At 43.0% G+C, this 17,653-nt stretch overlaps 1 protein-coding gene and 1 long non-coding RNA gene across 2 annotated transcripts in view; both read left to right on the top strand.

Moving 5' to 3' along the window:
• Positions 1 to 17,653, top strand: part of LOC119166664 (tartrate-resistant acid phosphatase type 5) — a 389,636-nt gene that overhangs the window by 357,314 nt on the left and 14,669 nt on the right. The window lies entirely within an intron of this gene.
• On the top strand, positions 9,833 to 15,181 carry LOC142784958 (uncharacterized). The gene is made up of 2 exons (XR_012888782.1): positions 9,833 to 10,689; positions 10,805 to 15,181. It is a non-coding gene; the product is annotated as an uncharacterized LOC142784958 (long non-coding RNA).

Genomic DNA, 17,653 nt, shown 5'->3' with positions numbered 1-17,653 from the left:
TCCCCCCAGGCTCCTGCTTCAGCTCTGGCCCACTTGTCTCGTTCTCATTGGAGATACTGCTGTCTCGTGGTGTCAAGCCATTGGGCCTTGAAATCTCCGTGTTCGCTGCCCATTGGATGTTTTACCTTTTGTTTACTTCACGTCCTGCCACGCATCCTCGTGCTCGACGCTCTTTAACGTCGTCATTCTTGTTTAAGCAGCCCCGCACGTGCACTCTGGTATTTCTCCTTTTGTTTTTTTTTTTTCCCGTGACGCGCACTTTTCGAAGGCGCGCACTTTGAACGCGCACCACACATCACAGTCCCTTATAAGGCTATAAAATTCAAAATACGATGAGTTCAGCAAAGTCTTACTGAATGAACACAATTTATTGAACGCTACAACAAACAAACTGGAAGTCATTTTTGTTCACACGGTACCAAAACTACTTCACTGTGAACATCGAGCACGTAGTCAAGATATCGTCCTCCTGGAAGTGGAGGTCACACACAGCGCAAGATCTCGACAGTTCCTTATCCAATCTCGGTATTGCTCGTTGCCACTGTTGAAGACTCAGCTCATCAACGCGTGGCTTGAAAAAGTCCCTTTTTTCGGTCGCAGATTACGTTGACTCGAAGCCGCTTCGGCAGGCAGTGACAAAGCAGCGAGGCATGTTTTATAACATCAAAAAAATGGCAGTGGCTTAGCTCAGCTATGCCAGGATATACGTAGCGTTAGCAAAGATTCAGCTGATTATTCTTACCTTTCTAGAGTGTCTAGGATTAGCTTCATTATCATGCTTACTGCTGCTGCAATGACACACGTATATTTATTTTGCCAGGCAACTACTTCGGGATACCATGAGTTAAGCTTCTCCGCTCTACTGCATTGTTGAGCAGCATTTGCACTCTCCTTCTCCATGGCTATACCACAGGGGCAAACGCCAGTCAGAGGCGCTATCAAGCGGCTCCAGCGCAGTGTCAGATGGCGACTAAACAGAGAAGGTGCGCGTCGGCGTCCATATGTCTACCAAGGCTATGACGGCACTACTCTGGAGAGCACACACCGGCGGCGGCGAGTCACGCGCGGCTGCGGCCGAGTGCGATGGAGGTGCCGGCTCCGGTGCGTGACAACACTGATCGCCTACGCAGCGCATGCAATTGCGCGCACACCGGCGGCGAGCCGCGCGCGGCGGTGGTGGAGTATCATTGCGCATGCTCAGACCAGTGCCACGCGAAATTGGCTCAGCGAGGCCAGTGTAGCTAACGCTACAAACACCGTCACACGTTGCATGAGAGCTATGCACCTAACAACCGGCGCAATAACACAACAGAGCTGACAGCGAGTGAGACACAACCTCAATTGTTACCATGATATCGCAGTAAGCAGCAGTGGGAGCACGAACGGCGCGAGTGTCGTCGATCTCGCTGAGACACACAATGATAGCGACTGCCCCGGAACACACTTGTACTTGCAGGCTACGAAGAAGCACCTGCTGTTTTGCTTCGCCGGCGTGGTCGGTGGCGTGCGCCTAACCACCGTGATCCTCGTCAGACCAGTCGATGATGATGATGATGATGATTAAAGGCCTCCCCTTTGAATCGGGGTGACGGCATGCGCCATCTAGCGTACCTTAATAGTTCGAGTTTAAATTCTGTCCCTCAACTCGGATGTCTTTTTAATTTTGCCCAGCCGCTACTCTTGGCTGGGATGTTATTTTATCGACTTCTCTGCTTTTCCTCCACCAATACTCCAGCCGCTGCTTAGTAATACCTACTGCTGACCAGTTAATGCTTCCATCAACCGCGAAGCCCAGCGCCTCAGGAAGTGTGACCTTCCCCCTATTTCTATCCGGCTGAATCTTTTGACATTCCATGACTATGTGGTCGATTGTTTCTTTATTTATGCCACATCCAACACATGTCTCATCCTGTGACGAATATTTGCTCCTGTAAGTTAGAGTTCTCAAGCAGCCAGCCCGCGCCTCAAAGAGCAACACACTACCTTTATTGTTGTCATAAAAGTTCTCTTTCCGGATCTCTTGTTTGCTTGCCTTGTAGATTCCCAGTGATCCCTTCTTTTCCATCCTCTCTTTCCACATGAGCGTCTCTGTTTCCCTCACTTGCTTTTTAACTGGCCCCCTTTGCTTATTTGCCGCGGTCAAGTTATATTTAGTCGCCAGCTTTCGCGTCCTCTTCCGCCATTTGGTGTCCTCACTTTTCAGGTACAGGTATCTGTGCACTCTGGCTGCCCAGTTCTTCTCATCTAAATGTCTAAGCCGCTCCTCAAACCGTATTTTACTTTGTGCTTCCCTCGCCTCAAATGAAGCCCAACCCATATCGCCTTGTACAGCCTCGTTTGTAGTGTTACTGTGAGCTCCCAGAGCTAACCTGCCGACTGCCTTTTGGTTAACCTCCAGCCCCGACAGGATATCTGACTTTAAGCATAATACGGCATTAGAGAACGTGAGCGCCGGCCCCATTACCCCTTTCCAGATGCCTCGTACTACCTCGTACTTATTGTGTCCCCAAAGTGCTCTATGTTTTATTACTGCTGCATTTCGTCTCCCTTTCAGTTTGAGGTGTTCTTCATGAGCATTCAGGTAGCCTTTTCCTTCATTAAGCCAGATCCCCAAGTATTTGTACTTATTTACTAATGGTATGGCTTGTTGTATCCTTATTGGTGCTGCATGAGCTTCCTCGTTGAACACCATGACTCCAGATTTCTGTGGGTAAAAATGTAGGCCTAGGTACGTTGCCTCATCACCACAAATGTCAGCCAGTTTTTGAAGTTCTTCCGCATTATCCGCCAGCAGCACTATATCGTATGCGTACATCAATCCCGGAATCCGTTGCTCCACTAACACTCCATTGCTTCGGTGTGACAAATCAAAGCCCAATCCACTCTCCTCTAGTCGTCTTTCCATTCCTCTAATGTACAGTGTGAACAGCAATGGCGAAAGAGGGCACCCCTGTTTTAAACCTCTTCGAATGTACACGGGCTCTGTGTATGTACGCCCTTCCCATGTAATGTGTGCCTTGTTATCCTCATATATTGCCCTTAGCAGCCCTACAAATGCCGACCCAATCCCCTCCTCTTCCAGTATATTCCACAGCAATCCCCTGTCCACGTTGTCATAGGCACCCTTTATGTCCAGAAACAGTAGCCATGTTGGTCTGCCCTGTGCTGCCGAAATTTCGATGGTCTGGGTTATGACAAAAAGATTGTCTTCCAAGCGTCGACCCGGCCTAAATCCATTTTGCAGTTCCCCTAAAATACCGTTACTTTCAACCCACTTCAACAACTCGGATTTGATGGCTTGTATAGCTAATCTATAGAGCACTGACGTGACTGTAATCGGCCTGTAAGAGCTCGCCTTGTTCCTTTCTCCCTTGCCTTTGTAGATCAAACTCATTCTACTTTCGCGCCAGTGCGCAGGAATCCTCTTGGATTTTATAGCGCGCTCGATGGCTCCATACAAGTGCGCCTGTCCCGCTGGTCCCAAATGGTTGATAATCTCTATCGGGATTCCATCCGGTCCTGTTGCCGTACTCTTGGGAACACTGTGTTCTGCGTTTTTCCAGTCCGAAAATTCGATATTAAATTTTTCATCTGCCACTTTTTTATTTTCCACCTGTGTCCAGTTAGCCGACCTCTCGCGTGCTTGGCCGAAAGTATTTCCTATGACTCCATGAAGGTATTCTAATGCGCTGTCCCCCAGGAGAACGTTGCCGTCCCCGTCCTGTATCTGAGTCTGCATCTCTTTAGTCGTCATTCCCAATGCTTTTAAATGGTTCCAGAGTTTTCGGGGGGCGCTCTTATCCTTCTTACGTATGTCTAATACCCATTTCTCACTCGCAGCTTTATTCTTCGCTTGTACTAGTTTCTGCACCTCAAATTTCTTTTCTCGGTACCGGCTCCACCGTAACTGCGCCTCATCATCCTGATATCCCATTTGCTTTGCTTTTCTGGGCTGTCTAGAGGCCCGTCGTCGCTCTTCAATAGCCAGTTTAATTTCCTTGTCCCACCAGCTTCGTGGTTTCCGTTTACCCCTCCAGCGGTTTTTTTCCTTACTTTGTTTATTTCCTTTTGTATACAACTAACAACCTCGTCATATTCCCACACCTTTGTTGGCTGTGCTTCTAATTCTCTTTCGATGCTATTGACGATGTCTGCTATCTGCTTTTCGCTTACTTTCGGGAGCCCAACCTCCTGTGTTTTCTTCCTAGCCCCCCCACTGTCAAATTTCAGGATTATACGCCTGTGGTCGCTGCCCAGACTGTTTTCTCCTTCTTCATCTATCGTCATTTGGTTCAACCGCTCGTACGTGTGTTCTGAGACCAGGCTGTAGTCTATGCAAGACTGTCTACTGCCGCTTTGCCACGTTATCTGCCCGTCGCATTTATGTTCCCGGTTAACTATTACCAGTTGCTGTTCTTCACACATATCGATAACCATTGCACCGTTATAGTCTGTATATCCATCCAGATCCTCAATGTGGGCATTTAAATCTCCTACTAATATCACCTCGCCAGATTCTTTAAATTTTTTATGTCCTTCCCAAGGCAGTCCACCCACTCTTTATTTTGTTCTCTGGCGTCATTCCCTGTCCACAGATAGGCCACTCCCAACCATGTCTTTTTCCCCCCACCGTTCCACTAACCCATAAGTGCTCCTTAAAGCCCTGATTTTCCCTCTGCCAAATCCCTTCTCGCCTAATCAACATGCCCACGCCTCCACCCTTCCTTTCTCCCGCTGCCCTGTTGCACCCCACCCATACGTAATCATCCATCACTGGTGGCTCCTCCATATCTTGGGCAGCAGCAGCGGCACAGGAAAGGCGCGCCCTAAAACTACATTTCTACGTTTACAGTGTTTCCTGCCTGGCGAGGTTTTGGGCAGCTGTCTCGACACGTGCGAAGGAGTAGCCGGTGACCGGCTGCGCAGGACGTTGCGTGGAACTCTCAGTCCGCGTCAACTCTATTAGGAATCTCGGATCGCGAACGTACACGTGTCTGTAAGGCTGTCATCAGCAAGCCGAGCGCAGAGGACACCACACGTGACGAAGACGCCCCCCTGCCTTCTAGCAGCTTTAAAAGGAAGTTCCACTGACGCCGTCTTCACTTGGGCAGCAGCAGCGGCACAGGAAAGGCGCGTCCTAAAACTACATTTCTACGTTTACAGTGTTTCCTGCCTGGCGAGGTTTTGGGCAGCTGTCTCGACACGTGCGAAGGAGTAGCCGGTGACCGGCTGCGCAGGACGTTGCGTGGAACTCTCAGTCCGCGTCAACTCTATTAGGAATCTCGGATCGCGAACGTACACGTGTCTGTAAGGCTGTCATCAGCAAGCCGAGCGCAGAGGACACCACACGTGACGAAGACGCCCCCCTGCCTTCTAGCAGCTTTAAAAGGAAGTTCCACTGACGCCGTCTTCACTTGGGCAGCAGCAGCGGCACAGGAAAGGCGCGTCCTAAAACTACATTTCTACGTTTACAGGTTTGTGAATCGCATCACGTTCTTATTATTTCTTAAGACACTACACACTTAACTGTGCCCTATACTGTTGCCCAAGAATTTGTCACCATGAGCACTGTTGCTAATGTACCTTGCTTTGATTGTGGCTTGTGTGTTGGTTCTGATGATGATTGCATGGTGTGCAGCGAATGCCTCAGTTCTTATCACATAGGAACTTGCTCAGGCATAAGTGAAAGAACATTTAGAGCGAAATCCGATGCAACAAAAAAACAGTGGCGTTGTCCCACATGCAGAGGAGCACGGGCAAAGAAGGTTGTCGATCATCCCAGTGTTTTAGCCATTGCAGAGTTAACAGAGACAGTGAAAAACCTGAAGGATACTATTGCCCATATCGAGGCCAGTGTCCAAATGCTGTCTGACAAATATGATGGAGTACTTACAGCCATTAAGGAACAGGATAACAAGTTGTCAGATATGAAACGGAAAGTTGATTCCGCAGAATCAAGCTCGAACACTAAACAAATTCTAGACATAAAAGGTGAACTGAACGAACTAGAGCGGCATAACAGAAGGCTGAATCTCGAGTTTCATGGAATTCGTAAGACTGAGCACGAGAACTTATTGGATAAGGTCAACGCAATTGCTGCATCAATTGCGATGCCCGCTCTGACAGGAACTGATGTTACCGCGATACACCGCCTTCCCTCTAAGGCGGAAAGGACCCCGGGCATCATTGTACGTTTCTCACAACAGTCAGTTCGAGACAACTGGCTACATAGTCGTAAGAAACTCAGGGATACCAAATCCGAAGTGATGATTCAAGAAAACTTAACCAAACAAACGCGAACTCTACTTCGGGAGGCAAAACAATGGGCGCGAGAGAATGACGTCCGTTTTGTGTGGTGTGCGAACGGTAAAGTTCTAATGAGACGCAGAGATGGTTTTCCTGCCGTTCTGGTGAAGAGAAAGGAAGATTTCTCTAAATTGGCTTGAAAAATCAGAATCGTTCATAACTTTACTTTTTAGGAATCATGTTCATTTTACCATCAGATCTACATAAATACATTGGAGACAACTATATGCCTGGCATAAAAATTTTTCAGCTAAACTGTCAGTCCGCGAGAAACAAATATGCATCGCTAAATTCCTTGTTTTCAGAGCTTCATTTCCGCTTTGACATCATCATGCTGACTGAAACTTGGTACACAAATGATGATAACCCATTTTCTATGCCTGGTTATAATGTTTTCTGTGTTAATCGCACGCACAGTAGAGGGGGTGGTGTCTGCTTACTTGTAAAAGAAACCTTTGATTGTCAACTCTTAACAGAATTTTGTTATTCAGAGCCTGATTGTGAAATGCTGACAGCTGTCCTAAGCAATTACGTCATCTCAGTTATGTACCGTCCTCCATCTGGAAGTATTACAACTTTCACGGCTCGTTTGGAGAGCCTATTTCACCACGCTATGCTCAATAACCATGTAACTGTTTGCGGCGGCGATATTAATATTGACATGCTGTCTAATGGAACTCCACAGCATGAGATGACGTGTTTGTTTGATAGCTTTGGATTGGCTAACATGATTAATATGCCAACAAGATTTACTGCCTGTTCATCTACATTAATTGATGTCTTTCTCACGAGCATTAGTTCTGAGGATACTAAAGCTGGGACCATTTCATGCGACATTAGCGATCACCTTCCCATATTTTTAGCTATTAGGCAACGAATAAAAAAGAAACGACTTTCCATACCAGTGCGTTCTATAACATCCAAAAATCTTGAAAATTTTCGTCAGGAACTAATTAATACATCCTGGAACGATGTTCTCGCAAATGACAACCCGAACATTGCTGTCAATACATTCATAGAAAAATTCAAGGAGGTATATGACCATAACTTCCCTCGAATTACCCACCGCCCATCTAAAAACATTAGGAAGCCATGGATCACACGGGACCTGTTGCATCAAATCGATGAAAAGAATGTAATGTATAATGCATTTCTCGTCTCTCGTGACCCACAGCTACTTAGTACCTTCAAAAAATTTCGTAATCGTCTAAATAAGGACATCCAAAAGGCTAGACAAAACTACTTTCATAACATTTTTATGCAATCAGCTGGAAATTCTGCTTCCACTTGGAAAAACATCAATAAAGTGTTAGGAACACCCACCTCAAATAGCGTAATTACGGAAATTACAATTAATGGTTGTGTTATTAATGGTAGTAACTTATCCAATACATTTAACGATTATCTAGTAAACTTAGCTTTTCCAGAAACATCTCTTGATGCGACATCATACGTTTCCAACAAATGCTCAGGTACTATGTTTGTAAGACCTACATGTGAAAGCGAGGTATATAAAACAATCATGCGGCTAAGAAATAGTAACTGCTGTGATTGTTTTGATTTTCAAATCAAACCAATTAAATACACCGCCGAAATAATTGCCCAACCATTTTCTGAAATCATTAACCTTTGTTTGGGAAAAGGAATTTTTCCTGCAATACTTCAAACTGCTAAAGTGTGCATCTTGTACAAAAAGGGAGATAAGAATAATTTAGCAAACTATAGACCCATCTCAATTCTGCCAGTATTCTCTAAAATAATAGAAAAAATTCTTCACTCCCAGCTGGCAGAATTCATTAACAAACATAATATGTTATGTGACGCACAATACGGTTTCAGGAAACATAGATCGACTGAGCTTGCCCTCCTTGATCAGAAAGAGTTCATTCTAAATAGCATAGAATGTAAACAACTAGTACTCGGTGTCTTTATCGATTTCAGTAAGGCCTTCGACTCTCTGAATAGACTATTACTTTTACGTAAGCTGGATTTATACGGTGTACGAGGTGTTGCTTTAGACTTGCTCGACTCATATCTAAGCGAAAGGAAACAATACGTGTGCATAAACAATTTTTCTTCGGTGACTAAACCAAATTCTCTTGGAGTGCCTCAGGGCAGTATTTTAGGTCCATTCCTGTTTAATTTGTATATAAATGATATTGTAAACATAGACCCTTCAGCAAAATTCGTTATTTATGCGGACGATACAAGCGTATTTTTTGCACATAACGATACTGACCAGTTGATTCAAAAAGGAAATAATATATTAGAGAAGATATATAAGTGGGCATGTTCCAATGGACTATTAATAAATGCGGGAAAAACCAAAGCGGTTATATTTCGAGCAAAAGGCAAGCAGGTACAAGTAAGTTCTCCGCTCTATCTTAATAACAGTCTGATTGAAATAGTTGACAATGTCAAAACATTAGGTATCGTATTTTCAAACAACATGCTATGGGATGCACAAGTAGAGCAGGTGGCAACAAAAACGGCACGTGTACTTGGTATAATTTATCGCAACAATTATCTACTTCCATTAAAAACAATACTTATTATTTATCATTCCTTATTTATGTCCTATGTAAACTATTGCTTTATAGTATGGGGTGACACAACACAAACAAATATTGAGAAGCTTACTAGACTTCAAACTAGATTTCTGAAAATTATTGCTAAGAAAGAACCATATCAATCAGTTATGTACATGCAACAAAAATATAAACTAATCAGTTTTCAAAATCTTTACAGTTACAACATTTGTAGGACTATAAAAAAAGAGCTGAAGCAAAAAACTGTACTATCTGACTTAGCCAACCTGCAACCTTCGGAAAATAAATACGATACCCGTAAGCATAACCTCTGGTTAATACCACGATCACGCACAAAGTATGGTGACCAAATGGTACGCAGTGTTATTCCCAGAATGTTGAATTATTTAAGTAGCAATGACGTAAATATAGAAACCATGACCACAAAAAATATTGCATCGCTGTTTTTATAAATTGTATTATGATGAAATCTACCCTTTTGTATCCGTTTGACCTCTTATGTATTTTTCAACACATGTATACACAGCCTCTTCAAGCTACTGATGTTTTGTTCTTCTATTCGTAGGAACTGTTGTATCCTGTTTACGTTCAGATTATGTAATTATTTTATTCCCAATAGCATGGGAATTTCTGTACATTATGCTTTTGTTCTCATTTGTATGCCACTGCTTGTGACCCATTTATTTTTAGGTAGCGGGAGCTAGTCAAGCTGTTTTAGTGCAGCTTTTACTCCCGCCATCCTTCATGTTGTACCAGACATGAAAATAAAGATTCAATTCAATTCAATTCAATTCAATCTCTCAGGTGGGTTTCTGTCAGGGCGTACACGTCAATTTCTTCTTTCTCGAGTTGGGTTTGTATCTCCATCCATTTTTCCTGCTTGCGGCCGCCTTGCATGTTTATATAACTAATTTTAATCCCCCGACGACGAGCGCGCCCTCTCGTGGAGCTACATAGAAGGGTGACACCTGCGGCGGCGCAGTTTGCAAACTGAAAGAAGAATCTGGTAACGTTGCCCCGAGCGACGGGAGTCGACGGACGGAAAAGATTGCGCGGCTCACCGTCAGCTGTCCCGGAGGGTATCTGCCCGCTCCCAACGCAAGCGCGCAAAACCTCTCGGGAGACTCCGCGTGCGGTGCCTCAGTCAACATTCGCTACCGGGTGGCGCATTTGTAATCTGCAGTAGGTTCAACGCATGGCAACCGCAGCGGCGCGCTATTGGTCACACTCTCGCAGGGACGCCGCCACGACGTGCGCCTAGCAACGGCCTCTGCGCCGTACTCTCGTTTCCAGGTTGCGCCGTCGCCCTGTTGCGCCCGCGAAACACGCCGGCCAAACATGGAGGAAAAAACAACTCAGTGCGCGCCATGGAGGAACTTCCTTTGTGGTGCGCGCCGACTGCGCATTTTTACGTGCGGCATGTTCGGCGCCTGCGGGTTGTCGCCACTTCAAGGAAGCCAATATGGGAAAACACGACGCTCCGTGCACCTTTGTTTCTGGTAGGAGCAGCTCGGAAAGAGTTGCAAGTTTAGTTTGACTGTGATGCTACTAAGGTACTGTACCACCGAACATTAGGGCTTATGATCTGCCCTGCCCGTCCGTCGAGATGTCTAAGCACGTTTGGAAGCCATCGAGGAACGACGAGGTACCGCACATCACGAAGTGGAAGTATTGTAGGAAAAAGGAAAATGAAAAAGAAATACTGTGTTGTGGGCGCCTTCTGCACGCAAACTTCTGCCTTGTCGTGAGCACTTGGGTTTCGCGTACGTGCTCGTCAACTACAAGCAACCGCATGCGAGTGCCCGCGCGATCTGCAGAAACTTGCATTTATCTGGTGAGTTCAAGCTACGTTTGCGTAACGCGCTTGTGCTCTCTTGCTGTGAACTTTTTTTTTTTTTGAAGTAAACGCCCGGCGTCATAATCCAGGTCAGCGTTCTTTTCTTCTCTAGGAATGAACTTTTCTTATGTATGCGCTGGTGTGAAGCCAATAAAACAAGCGCGAGAGAGGCGGCAAGCCGCTTGAAGAGCTCTGTTCAAAGGATCCTTCACAGGATGGTCGACATTCTCCTCGCCATGAGTCTATCTGACAGAACGACTGTCCAGTGAATTAAGGATGGTAGGTGCGCAAAGTATTCTTTTTTAAAAACAATTTGTACCCCAGGAAGTTTTGTACTAAAAGTGTATTACTGCATGTATGCATTAAAGTGCAAACTGCATGAACTGAAACTCCTTCCAACGAAAGCTTTAAATTTTAAGCGATCTGTAGCCATGAAGGCAATTATTCAGCATCTGTATTAGCAGATTAAGCAAAAATATTTATCCTATAATATTCAAAATAACATCACTTTCAATAAAACTTCCAAAAGTATGTCAACAAAGCTGAGCCATTTGCTTCACGATATGCAGCACATCCTTCTATGTTCCTTCTTACTCAGACTTTTAAAGATCGCGCGGTGTTGCGGAATACACACATTGGTTTTAGCAAGCGGTTTTCAGCAATGAGCGTCCTAATATAAAACAGTTTTGGCAGCTTAAAGGAAACAATATGCCAGCTTGTTTGCCTTAAGTGCCACACCGTATTGTGGCTGTTTTCTATTGCCTCTGATGCTTCATAACTTATGCATTAATTTTGCTGACTAGGAGTACACCCAGGTGGAATGGTAATAGCGCACTAAAAATGAAGACACACAGAAGGCATACACACACACACACTTTTGGAGTAGGAAGACCTAGATAATGGTGGTCCAGCACGGGGTGCCCAATGGAACCAATAATCTTGTACCAGTGATATGCCTAACAATGTTGAAGATTTTATGAGCGGCTTGGGAGAAATAGAGCAGAAAGGTGCTGAAAGCTAACACTAATGAAAATAGCAGATGTAATTAAAATAAATACTTTCATTTGTAACTGGCTATTTTTTTACATATGGTGCATATTTATTCACTTCAAACTGTAAATATCATTGACAATAAGCAAAACAGTGTGCCACAAACAGATATTTCTTCATATACAAAACCTGTGCTATTAGTAACTCACTCAATGCATCTTCCAGTCTCTCAGATGTTTGATTGCTTTTTTCTCACCTTGGGTAAGTCAGTGGCATGCTTGAGCAGCTTTTATTTTTATGTTAAAAAGCCTTTTAAAAGCAAAGCACTTCTTTAAGGAACAAAGGCACTTTGAGCATTTATATCTATCTAGAGGCCTGCATCTGGCTGTTATCGAGCTCACCTCCTTAACTTGGTACAACTGAAAAAGGCACAGCGGGGAATGACAATATGACGAACATGACTGTCTGGTTATGACATGTATACAATGAGTGTCCTGTTATGTACGTCATGAAACCCTTTTTTCCAGTCACAGGCAGCATAAGCCGGTACACTGTGGTTTGCGTTGCACGTGATGACAGTTTATAAATATTGGAAAGTTAAATTTGAGCAATTTAAATAAAATCTGGCTTTGGCAGCATTGACCAAAATAATACAAAGAATGACAATTGGGCTACTAGCAGGAATCAAAATCCGGTATTCTGCACAGCAGTCAAGTATTTTACCACAGAGCCACGGCATGTCTTGAGACGGATTTTGAAAAAAGGTTCTATGCAGGCATCATATCAGTGTAATGTTAACTATGGCTGTAGGGCCGGCACTGTAGTCTGATCAAAAGGTAGTAAACTTGACATATGTGTACTTAAAATACAGCTGTCATGTTGGGTTAATGCCAATTGTGGTTCCGGGGTGGCCTCCACTTTTGCAAGTCATAATAAACATTTCATATGACTCGGTAAGCTACATTCAAGTGTTGCTCGACCACGTAGGAATATGCTAATGAACAATCTTCACATTGTCGTACCATAGCATGCACTTTGTTGTGATGAAACTGGCAGCTGTGCTGTAAGATTAGTGCCGATGTGTCAGACCATAAGTTACCCTCGGAACTCCTGTGTAGTTAACGTTTTTGGTAAGTCCTTGATGAGCACGAAACTGCTAGATTTATCAAAACACATTCATTCATGCAATGACACTTGGCTCAATGCCAAATATTGTATCATAGGCATCATCATTATGGACTACTTTGCATGAAATAGATTGCCACAATGTGTGAAATCTTAATTTTCCTTCCCGAGTTCCTTTCTGCATTTTTTTTTTCTTCGTGTTTAACCACCTCTATTTCTCATGTGCAGTTCTTGATTATTTTTTTAACTTTCGAAAGAGCTCCAGTCAACGAAAAACAATTTCATTTTATTGTACTCTTACAATTGATACAGTGTTGGCTTTAACAGTTAGTAGAAGGAAACAACAGCCTTGTTATATACATTGCTATATCTTTCACTACACTAGCCTGTTCATTGTTAGTGTTTTCTCATCATTGCAGACAAAAGACATCAGTAATAGAAGGCATATTTAAGACAACGCATAGCACTGTGATGTCTTGAATGTGGCTTCTTTTGTTGATGTCCTTTGTTTGCACTACCATCAATTGTCATGCTACCATGCCAACTAGCCCAAATCACCATCCTCACAAATCATAGTATATGCATAGTGAACCACAATTCCCATTTCAGAACACTTGAAATAATGTAGCACAAGATTTATCAAAGCACTCGCTGCATGTGTATGCACTTCATTTAGATGTAGAGTGCATCAGATCTTGTACTGGCATCAATGTCTTTTCTTGTCACCTGCAGTATCATCCCTCTCGTTTGGGTCGGCCTAATATGCTCCACGAAGGAGGGCACTTTATGCTAATGAGCTCCGACTTCTTAGCACTACCTTGCTTTGTGCATTGTTTCAAGTCATGGATTTATATAACAGGGTAGCAACAATCACAACTGTGCATATTTTTGATAGTTGACAGTACTCATAACAAACAATCAAAACCCTCGAAAGCTTCTACCTAACAAGTTACAAATTTGTGAGGAGGGAATGCAACTAGCACTTCCAATATTGCATTAATAATGGTACTATTGACAACAAATGAAGAAAACAAAGCACAAAGCTATCAAAAGTGTTTACAAGATTCATATTACATCCTTTAAAAAATTAACCATGAAGTAATGCGGCAACTTGGCATGCTATTGTGCTGCTATCATTTGGGAATCCCATACTGGCACTCTTTGACAGGAATATACACATTTCTGTGGAAACATCCCTACGTCGATCACTTGAATTTCATGCTTTATAAATTGCTCATGATTTTAAAGGAAAAGTTATGAGAGTATGATAACAGCTGATAGTTTTTGCATAGCTGTCTACCGCTGGCATGCACAATAAGGAAAGAAATGTTTAAGATTGTGTGGGATTTTAATCTGGGCAATCTACGTGGCAGTCAAGTGTTTTACTACAGGGCCATGCTTGTGCTTGAAGCTACTTTTCAAAAATATCCAAATCAGGTGTCGTATAAGGTAAGGAACCACATCAACACAGGTTATATAGTGTGCTAGAGGAATAAGACAACAAGGTGCCATACATGGCAAGTTACTTAACAAGTGGGTGATTAAGGCTGCCCAACCATTAGAAATGGCTCAGCCATAATTTTGTCATCAGCTAGAGCATCAACAAAGTGCATATAATGCCTCTTCAGTGTGTATTGTACCTCGCTTCTCCTTAAAATCATTAAGTAGAACGTATTTCTTACGTTGCAAAACACAGATTTATTGCATGCGTTTTTCTGTTTCTTGATGACTAATAAAAGTGGACAACTTAATAATTAAGAATAACTGTTCATTCTACCAGATGCCATAATTTCTAGTATGAATCCAGGTACTCAAGATCAAATCATCTGCCCGAGTCTTGGCCAATTCCCCTGGGTGGCTTGGTTCCAATCATCTAAGGAGCATAATTATCAAGATTAACATATGTATTATTTCAAGTACCACATATTTTGCCACACCCTTGTAACTTCTTGCCACAGTCACATTTTTCTGAAACAAGTGCGTCAGAAAATTGGGAAATTTCAACTCGTTTTTCTGACCCGAGGTAGCTGCCATTTTGTTTATCCCCACATGTGTACGAGCACTCATGAAACTTGAAACGACTCCCACAAGTTGCATACATCTACGAAATGTGTTAAAAAAATAATGTTTTTCACACTTTCACTGCTTGTGGTACATTTGAAGCATTGCTTCCCTCAGACTACTCCCCTCTACTGGCAATACAGTGTCGCAATCATTTCTTCCATTTTTGGTAAGCTTCCTGGAACGCACTAATGGCCTGGAAGTATCTTCTTGTATTGTCCAGGACCTTCTGTATTGTTTGGAAATGGCATCTGTCAATGTAGTTTATGTTTGGAATAAAGAAAATAAAGTGAAATTTCATGACATTAACCTATTCTAACACCCACTTCGTCAGCAATTTCTCCAACAGTCAATAGAGATATCCTCAAATCACTGCACAAACTCTTAACGTGGTTATTATCTGCTTATGTACAATGTCGTCCAGGCTTGACATCGTTATCGATCTACATTATGTCATTATCAGAATGCTTGAACTACTCATAGCACTGAGTACAACTTCTATAATGCTCCCCGTATGCTTCATGAAGCAATTAAATCTTTATGTGAACGTTTTCCCAAATTTTAGCTGTACTTCACACACACACACATCATTCTTCCAGCTCTTTGCCATTTCGGCACTAATTCAAAGAAAATCTAGTCCATGTGCTCACTTTAGCGGCTGTAGCGTGGAAACCAAAGGTCAGAGTGAAACAGGGCTAATGACAGTTCTGGTTGAAACCTGCCACTATGTGGAATTAGTAGCTGCAGCCCGCTCCTTCTGGTAGTTGGCGAGCTATCAGAAAAGTTCAATACTTTTTACAGCAAAAGCTGTTATGTCATCACAACTCGGGTCACGTGCAGTTGTCCGCCACTGCCATCGGTGTCCTTAACCACATCGCTCGAAATTAAACCTACCACCAGTGACACAGTAGGGCTCGAACCTGGGTCCGCTGGGTGCCAGCCCAGTATTCCACCACTGAGCCACACCGGTGCTTAGGACTTGTTGGCAAACTTGCCTTAGGAAGGCTTAATGTCGGAAAAGCAATCCCGTTAATACGACTTACAAAGCGTTTTAAAACAGCAAAAGAACAACCAGTCGCCGCACAATGCGAATAGTGTAACGAGGGGGTCATCCAATACTACAACCAATTACAAAAGTTTGTTCTTGTTCCCCTATTAACTGTGGCACAGACCCACTTCAGCTATTATTCCTCATCATACTCAGCCACTGCATGAACAATTGGCTCAAAATTCTTTGCAAGTGTTTAGCAGATACACGCTTCTCAGAAAAATGACGAAAAATAGCATAGTGAATGTCGACTTACTACCCAAGAAATTTTATTATTAGTATCCTAGTGGGTATCATGCATCTTTGCTTGCAGTAGTTACCCAATGAGCGTTTTAAAAGGCTCTGAAAGGCCGCTCTTCTAGTTCTTGCTGTGACTGTGCTCCGTCTTCTGTGCAGACCTGGCATTTTTTTTAACACAATTCATACATCCTGTTGTATCCCTCCATATTAGCTTTAGATACCAGCAAATCATCACCATTCATAATTTTTGAGTTATTATTTTATGTGCACGCTAGGTCAAAGGCTTCTGCCAATAATATGCAACTAACCCTATTCTGTGGGATCTGGTTTCACTTTATGTAAGTGAACTTTCATATTTTGTGACTTTATCAACCCGCTGCCATCCTTGCCTATGGCATTCATCCCTTGGTACCTATACTATAGCTCTAACTGACCTGTGGTTATCTGTCCTGCACAATGTTGAACACAAAGACCATCTCAAGTGCAGTTAGATTAGCAGAGTTATTTCAAGATTTGGAAAACTTCGAGTGGAATATAATTGACCTTAGAGATATTAGAACTGGAAAGGCACATACAGCACTAATGGGCACACTGCTACAGAGGGCTTTTCGATAAAAGAGTGCGGCATAGGGCTTCTAGTTCACAAAAACATTGCCGGAAACATTCAAGAATTGAATATTGTCTGTGAAGGGCCAGCAATCCTAGTCATCTAGCTAAATAAGATATAAACTTAAAGTGGTGCAGGCGTTCGCTCCTCTGTTTGCCCTTTACTGTGAAGAAGCAGTAATAGGCAAGTATATTGAATATGCAATGCAAGAGAACTATACTCAGTGCACCATAGTCATGAAACACTTCAGTGTGAAGGTAGGAAACAGAAAGGTGAGATGATGAGCTACAATATTAACTTTAGGGTTGAAACTAGAACTTTATCTTGGATCAAGTAGTGCCATATAGGGGCGAAAAATATCAAATAGAATACTAAAGGTTTTATTGACAATTAAAAGAAATAACTAAGAAAATCAAATTTGCTCATGTCCTCGAGCACACAGCATGGTGAGAAACTGCAGTCGAACACATTGTCATGAAGAAACAAAAGTCATGCCTCATTACAAGTCTTCAGGCTCTCGTCGTGATCTCATGATTTTTCCAGCAGCCAAAAAACCTGCGGTCGCTGGCCACCTCAGTAGATGAGAACGTATCAGAAAGCAATTTTTGTAATACCTGTATAAAGTGCAGTTCAAAACTCTTTCCAGTATTTCAAACCTTTCTTTTGTTCACAAGCTCAGTGCAGTAATTTTTAGTTTCTTGACTTGATCTGACTTTTTTTTTGCTTGCAATACAACAGTCTTCCATTACATTCCCTGCCTTTTTTTGCTGGAGCCACGACATGCAGGAATGGCATAATCTCAAGGGAAATATGTGCTGGCTTTAAAACCAGGGTATCAGTGAGAGTTTTAAAGCCTACTGTAATGACTTTCGCATTAGTTTTTTGGACAC

The sequence above is a fragment of the Rhipicephalus microplus genome, unplaced genomic scaffold (genome assembly GCF_043290135.1).
Source record: "Rhipicephalus microplus isolate Deutch F79 unplaced genomic scaffold, USDA_Rmic scaffold_16, whole genome shotgun sequence".
NCBI lineage: Eukaryota > Metazoa > Arthropoda > Arachnida > Ixodida > Ixodidae > Rhipicephalus > Rhipicephalus microplus.
This window is presented reverse-complemented; position numbering and strand designations above follow the sequence as displayed.